The sequence below is a fragment of the Lepus europaeus genome, chromosome 2 (genome assembly GCF_033115175.1).
Source record: "Lepus europaeus isolate LE1 chromosome 2, mLepTim1.pri, whole genome shotgun sequence".
Classification (NCBI taxonomy): Eukaryota; Metazoa; Chordata; class Mammalia; order Lagomorpha; family Leporidae; genus Lepus; species Lepus europaeus.
The window spans coordinates 47,940,672-47,945,043 of NC_084828.1; the positions used below are offsets into that span (position 1 = coordinate 47,940,672).

Here is a 4,372-nt window from a genome sequence, read left to right on the forward strand (position 1 = left end):
GCACAAAGAGACAGATACAGACACACACAGACCTTTCAGCCACTAGTTCAATCCCCAATGCTCACAATAGGCTGGTTTTGTGCCAGGTTGAAAAGGGAAATGGGGACACCATCCAGGTCTCCTATATGGCCACAGGAATCCAATAATTTTGAGCCATTACCACTGCCTTGCAGGGTGCACATTAGTAGGAAACAGAAACTGGAAGTAGAGCCAGGGTTTGAACCCATGCACTCTGATCTAGTGATGTAGACCTCCCTATGGGCATCTTAACTGCTTCACCAAATGCTTGCCCCCAAAAGCTAATTTGCAATTCTTTGTCATTATAGGTGTGTATTTTCACTTATCATAGGAAACAACATATGAATATTCAAAGCGGTCTATTGAGTGAGGAGCTCAACAAAGCTCACTCATTTTTGGTAATTTTTTCTTTCTGCATTATATTTCAACCAGCTCTGTGTGTCCCTGTATGAACCAAATAATAATGAAATACACTATGGACAATGTTTACAAATAAATCAGATTTACTGAGCCCTTCTAATCACCTCTGAAAATATTGGCATATTTTGGCATTGTAGTTTTAATAAATGCAAGAATCTGCTACAGTTGATTATCTGCTTTACATTTGAAAAGTATATCGATAGCTTAACTTGAATTAACGATGCAAGTTTCTTAATTGGACAATCAGGATCAGTATGCTGGATAAATGTTCAAGTAGAAGAGCTTCTCTTTTACTGACTACAACATAGGCACTAATGAGATTATCATTTAAAGTAATTTTGCTTCTTCTGCTGATTGAAATATTATGATTGTACAATATTGACTTTCTTTGATAATAAAATGCAATTGGATTATTAAAACTCATTTTAATGACTTGGGATATGCCACATAATTTATTGCAGACATTCTCGATTATTTTAAAGAACTACAGTTTCTATAATTACTGAGGCTTTATTTTCTACATAGGGTGATCTGAATCACCTCACTTTATTCTAAAATTCGAGGACGTTTAAACCTAAACCATAGAAGACCCTGAATTTCAAACTTTGAGGCCTTTTTTAAAAATGCAATTCCAAAAATTTCTTGAACACTATAACTATCTAACTACAAGAACTTTTTAACTTCAAGGAGGGAGGGGTGGATGATGAGGAATGAGTACATGATGAGGAATGAGATAATATCAGATTGATGATGATGGTTTCCTTAGAATTTCCGGTTCTTTTCCTTTTCTTGCCTTCCTTTTATATCTTCTATCATCCGCAGAACTCCTGATTGCATATGCATTTTCAAAAGCATCCACATGTCTTGTCTCATTTGACATCCCAATTTGAGGCAGGTGCTATTTCCCACATCTTATAAATAAAAGGATAGAATCACAGGTAATTTGATCTGTGCTTTAAGTCAGAGTTAGTTAATGGCAGACCTGGAGTTAAAATCTATGGATTTGTTTTCCTCTTCAGATCACTTCTTACATGTTCCAAATTCTTATCATCAAATTTTTTAGATGAAAACTGATTAAAAATGATTAGGACACCCCCATAACACAAGCATGATGTATATAGCTTATTTGTATGATATTTAGAAGTAAATGTTATTATCAACCCTACTTGTATTTTTTTTCAATCCATTTGAATGTGTATCATTAACTTAGGCTTCTTTTATAACCAGAATTTTACTTCAACATGTGATTTGAAATAAGTAGATAGAATTGTTTTCATGTCACCTCTTTTAAGAAGACATCACTGTGGAGTCCTAAATAAAAAACTTGCTTCCATTGTCTGTTTCAGTACAAACATACCTGCAATACCTAGTAGAGAAGAAGCAATTAGGATCTGACGTGCATTTTAGCATCCTAGAGTTTAGTACATGTCCCCATAGCATATGGTGGATAGAAAATTAGTTCTTACTGCCTATGTTTCATGTGCTTCCTGGGAAGGTGAAGGAGCTATGGGAATCCTGAACTGGATTCAATGCTCTAAGTGCTTTCTACTCAGTGTCGTTTACTTAGGTCATGACTAAACTTATTAAGCAAAGATGACTGAACCACACAAGCCCTTTTATGGGGCTCACTAGGGGACCCATTCATCCACTCACCAAACTGTGTTTATTCCAGAAACAAGTGAAGAGCTTAAGAATGTTCCTAAAACACAAAAGCAGCAAACTGTCTGAATCCAGTTTCAGTTCCAAAGTCAGTTATGCGACATGGATGGAAAGGAGTCCCAACGAACATACTAGTATCATTCAGTCTCAAATTGAGAGAATATTCGGATAAGCTACTTTCAAAAGAGATCTTTAGTAAATATATGACTTATAGAAGTAGAGACGGGGGAAATAAGATCGCTGTTATGCAGATTCGTCCTGCAAAGCCCACACAGTCGGGAACAGTGAAGCGATGGTGTTCTTCCACAAGAAGCACCAGGGACAGGCTTCAGTGAACATGTCCGCCTTTATTAACGACCATGTACACTTTTAAAGGACAGGCAGAAGGATGTAACTAATTCAGGGCAACACTAACTCTGCAGGACAGAACTGACACTGGCGCCAATATGCGTCTCCCATCAGCTTGAAGGTCACGTAGCTAGGGTAGTTTACCAAGTGCGCCTGGGCCACACTCCAGAGCAGTTTACCTGATTGGCAGAAGGCAGGGGTGGGGAGAAATGTGTCTAGGGCTCCTGACGCCTGCCAACGGTAAGGCTAACTGCGTGGGCTAGGCAGGCAGTCTCACGGGATCACTCACTCTCTTATACTACAAACTCTATAAATTAAACTTGCAAATTCGGACAACATTCTTGCTATTAATGATCTAAAGGCTACAAGGAAAAAATTATAGATCTTCTCATTCAGAGAAAATTTGCATCATTTTCTGGTTCCTTCTGACTCACGGATCATCTTATATTATCTGCATTAAAATTTCACCAGTTACCAATTCATTAATTTCTTATGAAAATTCTTAAATATTTTGTTGAATATATAAGTGACAATGCAGCAATCGAGGTACTCTGCCTTTAATAGAAAATTATCAGGCCTGGCACCATGGCATAGCAAGTTAAGTGTCTCTCCTTAACTAACTTTCTGCTTCCTCTGATTCACTTTCTAATTTTTTGGATTCTAGAACTGAGCCACCTTTCAGTCAGTATGCTCCAATTAATAAATACTTTTATATCATAAATGACATGTCCTCTTCGATAACTCTTGACAATAATGTTCTGAGTGACTTTCAAGTGCTTTAAAGAATTGGGTTCTGCTGGGGCCAGCATTGTCACACAGCAAGTTAAGCCACCACCTGCAATGCCAGCATCCCGTATCAGAGCACTAGTTCGGGTCCTGGCTAATCCACATCCAAACTGGCTCCCTATTAATGCATCTGAGAAAGCAGCAGAACATGGCCCATGAACTTGGACCCTTTCCCACCATGGGAGACTCAGGTGAACTTCCTGGTTCCTGAATTCAGCCGGACCCAGTCCCAACCATCACGACCATTTGAGGAGTGAGCCAGCAGAGGGAGGGACTTTTTCTTTCTGCCTTTCCCTCTGTCTCTGTAACTCTGCCTTTCAATTCATGAAAAATAAATATAAATAAATCTTTTTTTAAAAAAAGAATTGGATTCTGTTTAACTACAAATAAAAATGTATATAAGAGCATTCAAATGCAATGCTCTCTCTGTGGGGGTCTAATAATTAAATATTTACTTTAATATTAATAATGTTTTAGGGTGACATAGAAAAAACAGATTCAGGAAAAAGTCCAAAGAATAAATGAACAAGACCATTAAAAAGGAGATAATACATTTTTTTTAACAGGGGAGAGCGCACACGCAGTCCCCCACTACCACAAATTCTGCAGTCGAGTTTCCCACGTGTGAGAAAATCGCAGGGGTCAGCACTCCCGCAGTGCAATGGGAGAGCCTCGCCGTGGGAAAACCACCTGCTTGATCATGGTGTCTCCCCTGCCAGGTAAGTATCAGGAGATAATACATTTTAATACAACTGTGACAAAGCAGGTTTTTTCCTTTTTAAGTATTTAGAAGCAAAGCCCACCTAATACACCCCTTTCTCATATTATGATCCACACTCATATTTTTACTGTGTTAAAAGTGAAATGATATTGTGATGATTCTCCTCTTTTTAAGCTTTCAGTATAATGAATTTGTTTTGAATTTCAATTCAAAGGGAATCTTCACTATTCCCATTGAGGCAATCTTTGCTGATCTGCAACATTTGGTGCAAATAGTAATCAAGCTTCAGAATTATGCAAAATATTCTCTATTTCCCAAGAATTTCACTGAATTATTTAAAACTCAGTGGTGGAAACAAGCACCAGCTGTGGTGTGAAGCGGATGGGGGTTGTAAATATGCACAAAGGGTTGAATGTTCAA

General features: G+C 38.0%; 1 non-coding gene across 1 annotated transcript; it reads right to left on the reverse strand.

Annotated features, from left to right (window-relative positions):
- Window positions 1-3,794: 3,794 nt before the first annotated feature.
- On the reverse strand, window positions 3,795-3,958 carry LOC133753062 (U1 spliceosomal RNA). The gene has a single exon (XR_009865026.1). It is a non-coding gene; the product is annotated as a U1 spliceosomal RNA (small nuclear RNA).
- Between the last annotated feature and the right edge of the window lie 414 nt (window positions 3,959-4,372).